General features: G+C 39.6%; 1 protein-coding gene across 1 annotated transcript in view; it reads left to right on the top strand.

The window, feature by feature from the left end:
* Positions 1-13,771, top strand: part of GASK1B (golgi associated kinase 1B) — a 40,120-nt gene that overhangs the window by 18,941 nt on the left and 7,408 nt on the right. The gene's annotated exons all lie outside the window — the stretch shown is intronic.

Raw genomic sequence — 13,771 nt, 5'->3', positions numbered from 1 at the left:
ATGATCTCTGGTGTCCGTGCCTCAGAGCCACCAGTGAGAACTGAGCCGAGAGCAGGCCACTTGGTTTGGCAAGGAGCCGCCAAATACTGATGAACAGGGCAGCTGGGAGACTCAGGCTGGGCTCCGTATATGTATAGCCTCATTATTCCATTTAATGAGCACACTATCTCTCTGAGGCAAGTGCCCTCTCTCCATTGTACAGGTAGGGAAACTAAGGCATAAAGAAGTTCCTGTCAAGAACGGTGAAGGGTCTGAGGTCTTACCCTGCTTGCAAGTTAACAAGTTAGCCAGCCATAGATGCTATAGCAGAAGACAAGAGCCTCCCGGGTCAGCGACAAATGACTTCATCACTCACGTTCCTCCGCCCTCAGGTCCCACTGGGGCGATGTGGAGTCGCCCCACTGAACGCTACACCCAGTGGGGTTTTGTACCTACTGAGGAAACCTCCAGTCTTATAAGAGGCTGCTGACACAACTGCCCAACATTTGCCCCAGAAGGAGACATTATCTTTATTATCCTGGTCAGGAAACAAATCTGTCTTCCACCCCAGAGGGAGACACTCTTTGTATCTTCCAAGGCTGTTTGCTATACTGGCATCCTTGAAGAGATAGTGCAGAAGAAAACTTGATATAAGATGTGCAGAAATACCATGGAGAACTGTCTCTCAAGAGTTACCTCTCTTGTTTGGTGTTACTTAGCTAGTAAGTTCCCAAATAGAGATTTTAGCAGGTTTGGCTAACTGTATTTTTCATATTTTTAACTATTATTACATAACAACTACCAAGTTTTTCTTAGTTTAATGGAAGATGTTGGTATGATAACATGTAGTAGCAATACAGTGGAGCATGGAAGAAGATTGCTAGGCTGAAGTAGGTAAGGGTATTCCCTATGGGGAGTGGTCAGCATAGATGTTGAAGGTCCTGAGGATGATGACCATGGTAGGGGGTGGGGGATGGAGAGGAGATTCATGAACCTTGTGGTGAAGTCTACGAGAAGGGATAGACCTTGTGGTTTGCAGCTGATGAACGGAAGGGCTAACCTATAATGATTAGATGGCAAACCCTGTTAGAAGTTGTCTCTGGTGACATTTGTTTTAATTTTGGAACCTTCAACGAAATCTCAACCTACCATCTGTCTTTATCATTCTCCTTTCTGTTAAGGGAAGCTCCAACGATCATTCAACCAATGAAGATATATTTGTGCGACATCTGCTGTGCATTAAACCATAGAAAACCACTGCAGGGGCAGCGAAGCAGTATGAGATGGTTATCCCAATGCTGCACGCCAAGTTTCATTTTTAAAACATTACTTAGGTAGGAAACTATACTGTATAAAACAAAAAGATAGATCCATGTAAGGATGGCTGGCCGAAAATAATATAAGTTCTTACTGTTATGCAGTCAAAAGAAGAAGAACCTTTTGCCATAAAATAGTGAAGGAGAAAGTTTGAGTGGGGTCGTAGGCTGGGAATGATAAAGAGGTTGGGGAAACCATGAGAAAAAGAGCATGGATCGGCAATGTTCCTATGATTCTTAGTGCATCCTAAATACAGGCATACCTCAGAGAGATTCTGGGTTTGGTGTCAGACCACTACAACAAAGCCAATGTCACAATAAAGTGAATCACACAAATTTTTAGGTCTCCTAGTGCATATAAAAATTATGTTTATAGTATATTATAGTATATTATAATCTCTTAAGGGTGCAATAGAGGGAGGAGTCTTTCTCATCCCCCATAATTCATGAGGATGAGACCTTTGCAAGACTTTAACCTGGAACCGTCCAAGGTAAGACACCAAGATTGGAGTTCCCAGTTTTGGCTCTGGTTAAAGCACTGAATCTAAAAGTCAGAAGTTAGTCTGACTGTTAAGAGTTCATTTGGTCACTGTTTACAAAAGTAGATCAAACTACATATACAAGGGTGGCATCTGTGAGAATGGATTCACATTTTTGACTCATCCAGCATTTATTTGTCCCAAAGTCACAGACGAAGGCTCATTTTCTCTAGATGTTGCAGTGTTTCACAATTCTACCAGTAATGTGTGAGAGTGTCTGCTTCCTTCTCTCTTACCAACTTTGGGAAGTGGAAAACTAATAAATGTTTTTGCTGATTTTATGGAGGATTATGGGGTCTTGTATATATTTCCAGGTCCTTCATTACAAGTGAGGTTGAGGATAACATATTTTCATACATTGATTATTTGTGTTTTTTTTCCTGTGAATTGGTTGTTCAAATCATTTATGTTTTTATTGCATTCCATAACTTTTTTCTTATTGATTTATAAAAACATTTTTATGTGATGAAAGTTAGCTATTATCCAACCCTAAATGTCTCAAATAATTTTTCTTACTTTGTTGTTTTTCGTTTGACTTTTTAAAAAATTTATTTATTTTTGGCCGCATTGGGTCTTCATTGCTGCGCATGGGCTTTCTCTCTAGTTGCAGCGAGCGGGGGCTACTCTACGTTGCAGTGCGTGGGGTTCTCATTGCAGTGGCTTCTCTTGTTGCAGAGCATGGGCTCTAGGTGCACAGGATTCAGTAGTTGTGGCATGCGGGCTCAGTAGTTGTGGCTCGTGGGCTCTAGAGCACAGGCTTAGTAGTTATGGCACATGGGCTTAGTTGCTCCACGGCATGTGGGATCTTCCCGGACCAGGGCTCAAACCCGTGTCCCCTGCATTGGCAGGTGAATTCTTAACTACTGCACCACCAGGGAAGTCCTCTTTTGACTTTTCTAATAGATTTTACTCCAGAGAAATTTTACATTTTTTGTAAGATCTTATTTTATTTATTTTTTGCTTCTTATGTTTAGCATCATACAATGTTTATAGAGAGATGTTTATTGAAAATGTTTACTGAGCAAATAAATGAATAGATGAACAAGCTTAGGCCATTTTTCATGAGTACCATAATAAATGGTTATTTTTTATACAATAATGCTTCTCATCAATTACACTGAAATTTTTATTTTAAAGTCAAATATATGCCTTATTTAAATGGTGTTTGGGAATATGTTGGATTATACTGGGTGGATTTTGTGAGCAGTCTTAGAAAAGTTATGCCTGAAGCAAACTGAAATCACTTGCTCTGATGCTACGGCAAGGGCAAGGGAATACAGAACACACTTGTTAATTTTCTGTACACAACATTCTTTCTGTTTCACCCAATTAAAAAATCTACATTCCCAAAGGCTATGGCATTTTACTGGGTCTGTTAAATATGATAGAGGCACAAGTAACCTTTTATTCTTGAAGCGTGGGTATCTGAACTGAGTGGATAAAAATTCTCCCCCATGAGGATGACAAAGGGTAGTATTCTAGAGAGCATTTGAGTTTCCAGGATTTGGTCAAATTCCTTTCAAAAGATTAAATAAAATAACAGAAGGAGATTTAGGAGGTATAAAACTTGCTTTTTGACCTCAGATATAGTCTGTTTAACAGTTAGAAACTAAGATTCTGGAAGCAGTCTGCTAAGTTTGAATTCCAATTGCCAATAACTAATTTCTGAACATTGAGAAGCTACTTAACCTCTCTTTGCCTTGGTTTCCTCATCTGAACTTAATGCGACAGATACCACATTAGTGCTTTTGGACCTTTAACATTATATGAAAGGCTATGTTTGGCTTCCTAGGTGTTGTATTTAAATAATTTGCTTCACAACCATTTGTTCTATCTTTCCTATGAGCATATGTTAGTACTTTTTCATTTTACTTTATAAACAAAACTAGGAATTATAAGCATACAGGATACTGCTTACAGGGTTCGATTAAATTCAACCAACTTGGACCGAGGGATTTCTGTGTTCTAGTAGATAATTCCCACCCAATCTGTGGGCTTCAGGTATCATTTCAGATCTTGTGTCTTGGCTCTCGAATCTGACACAATGTCATCTCCAGGCCTGGGAACTATTGTTATCTCATTTCTCAGTGTGATTCTTTCCCAGAAAAGATGGCCCCTTGGTTGACTCACACACCCAGCTCCATCTAGGAAGCTGGTAAAGTCTTCTCCTGCAGAAATTGACGCGTTAGATCATCCCTCCTACTAAGAAGTTAGGCCGACTCAAAACCTCGTGGAGATTAGGAAACCAGCACTATTTCAAAAGGCAAATAGTTTCATGTTTTATGGCCCTTGCATGGAATGTACTTCTGCTGCTAACAGTTCTCTGCAAGAACATGACAGGATGGAGAAAGTAAATACAAAGGCCCTGACCTTTGTCAGTCTGTCTTTTGGGCTTTGACATCTTTTCTCCGGTGGAGACCTTTTAGAGACCACATTCTCTCACTCCACAGAATTTAAGCTATTTATTTGATTTTTCAAGGATGCACCTTTGAAGATAAAGAGCTGCCACACCAACCCTAGTCCGTGACAGAGGTGTAGCTTACTGGCAACCTGGCCTCTGCAGCAGGAAGGTATTTCTCTGGATCCTGGCCCACTTCCTGTTAAGGGTTCTCTGTGTCTCAAAGCATCTCCTTCCTGTGAAGAAGCAGAGTTGCTCAGACGTCTGCTTCCAACTTCAAAGCCTTTAGAATTTTATGTATCCTTTCCACCTACTGTCTAGCATTTATTCTCAGAGCTTTCTGGCATGGATCATGCTAAAGCCTCATTTGTGTAAAATGTGGGCGGGTTGACATAGGTCTTTGCTCTTGTATCTGTCGGAATCAAAGGAGAAATGTCTGGTCAAATACCTTATATTCATAAACCTCATATTGCCAAGTGACAACCACCTGAGCATTTCTGGGTCAATTCTAATGTAATTGTTAATCAAAGCACAGTCTATTTTCCTTAATTACAGGTCATCTTTGCTTATTTCAACCCTTGCCATGGAATTTTTAGGCTGTGCTGAAATTGATTAGTGCCTGGTCAGTACACATCAATCCTAAATCTTGTTGTATCCATAGCTGGGCTGGAGAGATCAGGGATTAGAGGAAGCCTGTGTGATTCCATCAATAATCTTTTGAGACTCAAAGATTGTTTAATGCACTGTTTGAGCTAACTTTTGGGATTGGCTTCGCCACTGATCCTATGCCATGGAAACACAGACAGTTTGAAACCATCCTTGACTCTGCTGTTTTCCGGGAAAACAGGAGGTCTAAGCGTTGAATCTAGATAAATCTGCCAGGAGGTAAATAAGGAAACCGTGGAAAAAGCAACCCAACAGTATTGCCCTAGCAACAATGAGAGGACAAGCAACTATTTATCTGGCTCCATATATATGTGTTTTGTATGTAATTATTTTTTAAAGATTCATGGTTTGTTTTGCCCAAGGAAGTAGACTCAGAGAGATTTAAGGGAGAGCTGGTCCATAAGGATTCTATTAGTGACAGGCTCTTCCCAACCATATTCAAAATGCTTGTGGACACAGATAACTAAGAGATAAACGGGACTTTTCACATTTGTTACTGATTATGGTCACATTGAATGGGACTGTTTGGGGTGATGGCTTTTCTGTGGCCCTTTCAGGGGAGTCTGTGAGGTCACAAAACTCAGAGTTTTTGCTTTTCTCTTTTTTTTTTTACAATATTTACAAAATTTGCAATCATGGGTGAATCTGTTGGTGCCTTGGGATGAATCGAAGCTGGCCCCAGACTCTACCAAGAGTTGTTCTCCTTTCGTGGCCAATGGACTCATGTGAAAAGACCCATGGAATGAATGCCTGAGGCACTTAAGAAAGTCCTTGATGAAGCAATAAAAACTGTTAATGTTCTTAAGTCTCTACCTGTCAGTGTACATCTTTTTAATATTTTGGGTGAGCAAGTGGAAAGTGTGTATAAAGCACTTCTATTGCTTCCCACAGTGCAGTGGTTGTCTTGAGGGAAACCACTTATACAATTGTTTGAATCAGGAGCCCAACTCATTGCTGTTTTTTCCTTTAACACCATTTTAACTTGCAAGAACAATTCCATTTCTCTTATTATATTTTTAGAGATACAGCAATTTCTTGTAAAACCATGTTATGTTAACATGTAATGGGTGTATCAGTGTTATTTTTAAATGAGTTAATATGTAACTATTCAAGTTTTTTCAGTTTTAATTTCTATATGATAAGTAATCCACATAAAGGAGGATTTTGGGGGGCTTCAATACTTTTAAGAGTGCCAAAAGGTTCTGAAATAAAAAAGTTTGAGAACTATGGCTCTAGGGTAATTTTTCTGAAATAAACTCACTTTTGCCTGTATAGTCTCTGGTAACTTCAGCGTTATGACGTTTCTGTAATTCTAAGATTCTTTGATTTTGATTTTAACACTCTGAGCTTTTTACAAGATACTGGATCAGGAAAACATGGAGGTCTGGCCTGATTAGAGAGAGGTCTCTTAGTAGTTAGCTATCTGCATTAGACAGATTTCAGTAGGAACTGGCGTTCATTCCTTCATTTTTTCCAACAGACATTTATTGAGTATTTGCATTGTGCAAATCGTGGTGTTGGTTGATGTGGAGGATACACAGTGAATCATACTTAGAGGCATTCGATTGGAATCTCTGTGAAAGCAGGAATCTTGTCTTCTCCGTGTTGGGAGGCAGTGTGGAAAAGGCGGAAGTTGGTAGAAATCCACATCATTCTCTAGCTGTGTCTCCTTGGGCAGGTTACTTAGCCTCTCTGAGCCTTTTCTTTATTTGTAATGTGATACCTAACCTTTTGGTTTATTTTGATAATTAGTAACTGCATGACATAAAAAGCTTTTGCAGTATCCTGGGATTTCATATCTAAGCTACATAAACGGCTTTATTTTATAGCTATTTGCCAACCCAGGGAGCATAGAAACAAATACATTTTCAAACAGGAAATTCTATACATGTGTGTAAAAATAATCTTTGTTTTTAAAGTCTAATTTAGTAAAGCAGAATTTGTTTATTTATTTTCTCTTTTTTTCCCTTCTAGTTTTATTGAGGTATAATTGGCAAATATAATGCATATACTTAAAGTGTACAATGGGGTGATTTGATTTACATATATGTTGTGAAATCTTTACTGCAGTCAAGCTAATTAACACCTCCGTCACCTCACAAAGTTACCGTGTGTGTGTGGTGAGAATGTGTAAGATCTACTCTGTTAGCAAATTTCAAGTGTACAATACAGTATTATTAAATATAGTCTGATCCTCAGAACTTATTCATCTTCTAACTGAAAGTTTGTTCTCTTTGACCAGCATCTTCCATCTTCCCGACTCCCCAGCTCCTGGCAATCTCCATTCTACTCTCAAGCAGCAATTTATTTTTAAAGAACCAGAAAATAATCAGTCTATCTTTCTTATAAAGAGAGCTGATTTCCATAAAAAATAAGCTTCAATAACTTTGGGGTATGTTACATTAGGTTGTGTTAATCATTGTTAAAGAAAAACTATTCCATGGTGCTTGTTAAAGATGGTAAATCAGCCTTTGTTCACGATCATCGAAATAGGTGTAGGGATCACTGCAGTGGGAGTTTACAGTGGGGAGAGAGATGGGGCTGAACCCAGAATACAGCAGTGCAGGTGGGAACGTATAGCCGGGGGAGGGGAGAGAGTAGGGGTCATGGGGTGAAAAATGGCTAAGAGCAAACATCCGGGGGAAGGGGAGTTCCAGGTAAAGTGACCTAACCAGATTCTTGCTAAAGACAGGTGCTCAGACATCACCTTTGGGATGGTGGAAGCTGAGGACCCAGGTTAGGTATTGAGCGTGATCAGGTAGCTGTAAGCGTGAGGGCTCCTGGTTAAACTGACTTTGCAGGGTTCTTGCTAAAACTTGATTTTATAAGGAAGGGCGTGAAAAGCCTTGGAGAAAGTTCAGGAGCCTGACTTTGGGCAAAAGCACAGAATCTTTGTCAGCATAATCAGCATTGTGTTTTGCTATAGTCATTTAGTTTATCTTTACTCATTTTTGTCACTGTCCTTATAATAAAATACTACATAATAGAGGAAAATAAAACAGATAGAAATTCCATAAGAATGCTAAAAATGAATACACGTCAAGTCACGCAAGGGGAAAGCTTTGAATGAACTCTTCCCTGAGATGTAAATGTACATCATTTAAAAATTATTGGCAACCCTGTTTAATGTTAAATCATTAAAAATGCTGTTTCATTTCATTGAAAGTCTTTTTAAGAAAGTGTACTTATATTAAGGTTATTTTATTGCTGTTTTAAATATTTGCTTCATATAAATCCATTCTATAAATCAGAATTCCATAAAATATTTACTGTTTTTCTTAGTCAAGTGCTCTTTGTAAATCTTTACAGGAAGGTGGGTGTGCCTTTGACAGGCTATTTTCACGCAGCTCTGCTTGTGCAAATTACAGAATGTGAAATTTCTTTCTCTAAAAATAGATTGTCACTTGCCTGGTGACAAGTGACTCTTTCCAGAGTCTTTCTGTGGCAGAATGATGTTTGACTTCTGGTATTTATTCAGAGGTACATGAATTCAAATACTGCATCTGTAGAAATAGATCCAAATGTATTGTAGCATTAAAAATAGTTTTACTTATATATAAAAAAGCACTGTTAGTCTTTACTTATGAGTCAGTAATGGGACAGAAACTGGAGAGTCTGCATGGAATTGGTATACACTGATAGTTATTTTTTTTTTTTTTTTTTTTTTTTTTTTGCTGTTCGCGGGCCTCTCACTGTTGTGGCCTCTCCCGTTGCGGAGCACAGGCTCCGGACGCGCAGGCTCAGCGGCCATGGCTCACGGGCCCAGCCGCTCCGCGGCATGTGGGATCTTCCCGGACTGGGGCACGAACCCGCGTCCCCTGCATCGGCAGGCGGACTCTCAACCACTGTGCCACCAGGGAAGCCCCTGATAGTTATTTTTAAGTGTGGAATTCTGGAGGATAGGCGGTGTAGAGCCATGACTGCTGTTTACAGAGGCCGAGGCACAGGGGAACCGACGCCCATAGTTAGATCTATGTACCGCAAACGATTTTTACTTTTCCCATCGTTCACCAGCTGCTCTGCTGGTCACATTTGAAGGCATACTCATCTAACAGGCTAGCTGCTGCCATGGTAGCACAGAAGGAAAATGAAACCTATTATTTCATGAGATGAGCGTTCCCCAGCTATGCAGGTGCAGACTGGTGAGAAGGATGCTTTTACTTTGTTGAGCTCCCAAGGTATGGGCCTAGGTCTGTGATCACAAGTACCATAGGGGCCGGGGTGCTTGTCTGAGGTCGCCCTTCTCTGTGATCTCGTACAGATCCACACACCCACTAGACCACAGGGATCCAAATCTGGTTCCACTGATAACATGGCAACAGTGCGTTGATTGACATCAAGACAAATCCAAGTATGAGGATTTTCCAGCGTGAGTTATTAGCTGGCAAGTAAGTCAGTCCATATGCTTGTGTTTCTCTTCCTAGGGTGGGGCTGACAATTCTCACTGTTTTCTTGCCTTTTTGAGATAAAATATGTACTGAAAGTTTTCTCTCCGTGCATTTTCTAAAAACAAATGAGGTGTCAAGTGAGACCACTGGAATTCAAAGGAATCTTCCAGAAAACTGCAAATGACAATGCTATTGTTATTTCTGTCACATGTGCGTGTTGTTTTTCAAATGCCTCTTGCATGCAGCGTGTTCCATGGACTCCCCGTGGGCTGTGAGACTCCGTGGTCCACAGTTAGTGAAACTGAACCACGTAAAGACGCCAACCAGAAGCAAACGAGGAGGACAGGCAGCCCTGTTCTTTGCTCCCTGCCCATCTTTCCCACTCCATCCACTGGATGCTGTTCTAAAAAGACCCACGTCTTACCTGCCGGAATCGTTTTGTTTATCTGAGTCTTCCCAAAGAAGACAATGTTTTGGAGGAGCTTTGTAAATAGCCAAATGCAAAGCAGATGCTGTCGGGAGAATTCTGTCCATGGTACACGTATGTCAAGTGCCTGCTCTGTACCAAGCGTCGGATGAGTTACTACAGTGAATTGTTCAATTCCACTCATTACATGTTTTATTGTGTAATTTAAACTTTCTTTATAAAATGCAGTTTTCTTTGTAAAGGGGCAGTTTTAAATTTTATTTACATTTTCTTTATTTATTTGAAGTATAGTTGATTTGCAATGACTCAGGTGTACAGCAAAGTGAGTCAGTTTTTTTTTAAACATCTTTATTGGAGTGTAATTGCTTTACAATGGTGTGTTAGTTTCTGCTTTATAACAAAGTGAATCAGTTATACACATACATGTGTTCCCATATCTCTTTCCTCTTGCATCTCCCTCCCTCCCACGCTCCCTATCCCACCCCTCTAGGTGGTCACAAAGCACAGAGCTGATCTCCCTGTGCTATGCGGCTGTTTCCCACTAGCTATCTATTTTACGTTTGGTAGTGTGTATATGTCCATGCCACTCTCTCACTTTGTCACAGCTTACCCTTCCCCCTCCCCATATCCTCAAGTCCATTCTCTAGCAGGGCTGTGTCTTTATTCCTGTCTTACCCCTAGGTTCTTCAGTTTTACATATATATGTTCTTTTTCAGGTTCTTTTCCCATTTAGGTTATTACAAAATATTGAGTATAGATCCTGGTGCTCTACAATAGGTTCTTGTTGTTTATCTATTTTATACATAATAGCGTTTATATTTTAATCCCAAATTCCCAACGTATCCCTCCCTTCCTTTCCCCTTTGGTAACCATAAGATTGTCCTCTGAGTCTGTGAGTCTGTTTCTGTTTTGTAAATAAGTTCATTTGTATCATTTTTTTTAGATTCCACATATAAGTGGCATCATATGATATTTGTTTTTCTCTGTCTTACTTCGCTTAATACGATAATCTCTATTTTATCATCTTTTAACAAAGCAACAGGCCACATGGAATATGGGGCCCGGGGAGAGAAAAGGCAAAACCACTAGGTTTTTCATGGCAGACCATTTGAGAAGCATTGGTCTAACATACCCTCAGGTTCTCTAAAGATGCCTTTGGATTTGCTACCTTCATGCCTTTGCATGTTTTTTAGCTAATACTGCCTGTCTTTTAAAACCCAATTATAATATCCTCTCCTTCATGAATTTTCCCTGAACTCTTGCACTGAAGTTCTTTGTGTTTCTGCTGAAACCTGTGACCAGTAGTTATTGCAAGTTGGGTCAGTTAACATTCTGCACAAATGTACTCATCTCTCTGCAGCACCGTGTTGGAGGATGCCCCTGAGAAACACAGGGTGATGGACATCTGGGTTGGAAGCCTGACTTTTGTCATGTGTCAGCTGAGGGACCTTGAGTCAGTCCTCATTCATCAAATGGGACTCCTGTTAGCACTTAGCTCTTAGGGTTGCTATGAGGATCGAATAATCTACGTAAAGAATTAAGTGGACAATTCCTGGCACATACCAAACACTCAGTAAATGACTGCTATTATGTTTTTCATTATTAATATTAGCAGCATGTTTAGAATATTTTTATTGCCTTTGTTCAGGCAATAAAATTAATCATTTAATTGCTTTACTTTAGCAATTAAAAAGAGATAAGAAGAAACTCCCACAGATCCACTCTTTGAAGACACAGGTAGAAAGGGTGGGGTGCAGAAGTATGGGGAGTGACTGGATTTCTGCAGGTTTCTACTGGGCCTTAGAGAGCTAGTCAGGGCAGCTGAGACATCCTGGTTTGGGCTCTGTGCACATAACTTGAGTCACTCTTATGATACTTTTTCTTACAGACAAAACTCACACTACCAAAAGGAAAATGGGATTAAAAAAAGAAACTTGAGAAGAAGGCAAGATATCTAAAAATATCCCCAACAACAAAATATTTGGCAGGAACACCTGAATTTTCTGAGTATAATTTTAGTTAGGTAAACATTGGAAAGATATATTTTCCTAAAAGAGGAAAGAGTCATTTTATAGAAACTCATCATTGGCAGGAGTCTTCAGATTCAGAAGATCAATTTTGCAAAAGATTTTCCTTGTTTTAAAGAGTAAGAAGATGTGAATTTGAACAAGTTGCAATAACGGTGATCAACACCTAACTGCTTAACTGACAAGATTTACCCCCAAATAGGTTTCTTTGTAGGATTATTATCTAAGAACATAGACATGTAGATGGTAACTATGATGCCTGATCATGCGACACTTAAATGTGTGGACTAAACAAGTACATATATTAAAACCATATTTATGGATATATAGATGTCTAGGATGTGCTTTATTGGGCCTTAAAAAGTGGGTAAACTCTGCTCAGTGTAAGTGGAAATATATTCAATATATAACTAAATTAAATGCCGAGCAAAATGGTGTTGAATTTAAGGGAGTGGATTATGGTTTTGTGGTCAAATTATTTTGGGTATATTGAATGTCAATTTGAAAGGGAGACTATAAACAGAATTCTGGGAAGAGCTAGGAACAAGATTTAAGAGCTGCTTAAGCCCTTGCTAGACAAGGTTATTAATACAAAGACATAATTTACTATAGTTGGATGCTAAGAAAAACAAAGTAAAACTCAGAGTATTTAAAGCCTTGCAATCTGATTCTCTATCTGTAGGTGTACACACACACACCACACACACTCAACATGTGTTAACATACCCACCAGGTACATGCATAGATCTGAAAAAAAGGAACGATAAACATTTTTGGAAGAGAAGTTAAGCTGAACGCACACACCCAGTTTCAATAACAAGGTCTGTGAGACTTGAAGGGCACAACAGTCTGACAGGGAAGTGGTGAAATCATCACAGACTGTTGAGTGATTCAAAATGAGATCAGACAAAACACTTTAAAAGTGCACTGTTCGAAACAGTCCAATGTTAGAAGATAGTAAAAAGATGCCCTAAGTCGGTCTGTCCCACTTCTAACTTTTAATGCTTTCTTTTAGCTTAAAAATAGAAAAGTATAATATTTACAGAAGTACTAAAAGTTAGGCCTGAACGTTAAAGTGCTTGTTATTTAGCAATAGCATATATGATACTCGTGTCCTTGTTGTAGAAACAACAGAAATATTGCTATATGTCTTGGTCCTTTCGCGCTACTAGAAATCAAAAATGAAGAAAGAGCTTAGGGTTCAGAGCACCATTTAAGAACTGGCTGGTAGATCTGTCGTTAAAATTTAAGTTCTAAACACACATATCCAACACAACACACCTTGATTTTGTAGCCAAAATGAAAGAGGATTAAGTTTTTCCCCCTGTATATAATGTCATTATAATTGGATAAAAACATGTGAAGATGATGGGAAAAGGATTCTTTGAGAATTATTAGCTAATGTATATAAAAAAGAGACATTGGAAAGTGACTGGCAATATAATTTTATAGACAAGCCCTCAAAAATAGTCAGCCCACTCTCAAAAATCCTCTCGGGTCCAATAAGCAGACTTTTAAAACCCCACCCCCAAAGGGGGGACATCGGGTGAGAAGCATTCTCTAGAAGAGTTAACTTTACCTTCTCCCTGACCCCCCGATGGTCACTCAAAAACTGGTGAGCATATACAATCTCTCTGTATCATTTGGTTTCTCTTATAGTCAAAGGCAGTCAGGGTGCTACAAAAAATACATCAAATTGAGAAGAAAGGGCTCAGTACATTTTTCTAATAGTTTTCAACTTACGTTTTTTTTCATTTAACCTGCAGTCCTATGGTTGGGCACTCTTGCCCACCTTTGGGAAACTTTGAACCAGCCCCGGGAACTCACCATGCCCTGGAGTCAGCCGATGTGACGTTTTTGGATAAACCACTGGTTAGGTTCATGACCCTGTGGATCGGCTGCCTGGAGCCAGTTCTGCCAGAGCCCTCCCTGATCTGTAGACTGTTTCTCGACCAGCACTGTACCCTCCGAACTGTCCAAGTGCTTGTGGTTCATGGGCCACCCCATCCCACGTAACTGCTTTTATATAAA

This window comes from Delphinus delphis, chromosome 5, assembly GCF_949987515.2.
Source record: "Delphinus delphis chromosome 5, mDelDel1.2, whole genome shotgun sequence".
NCBI classification, from domain to species: domain Eukaryota; kingdom Metazoa; phylum Chordata; class Mammalia; order Artiodactyla; family Delphinidae; genus Delphinus; species Delphinus delphis.
The sequence above is the reverse complement of the archived record's forward strand: the minus strand, read 5'-3'. Positions and strand labels throughout refer to the sequence as shown.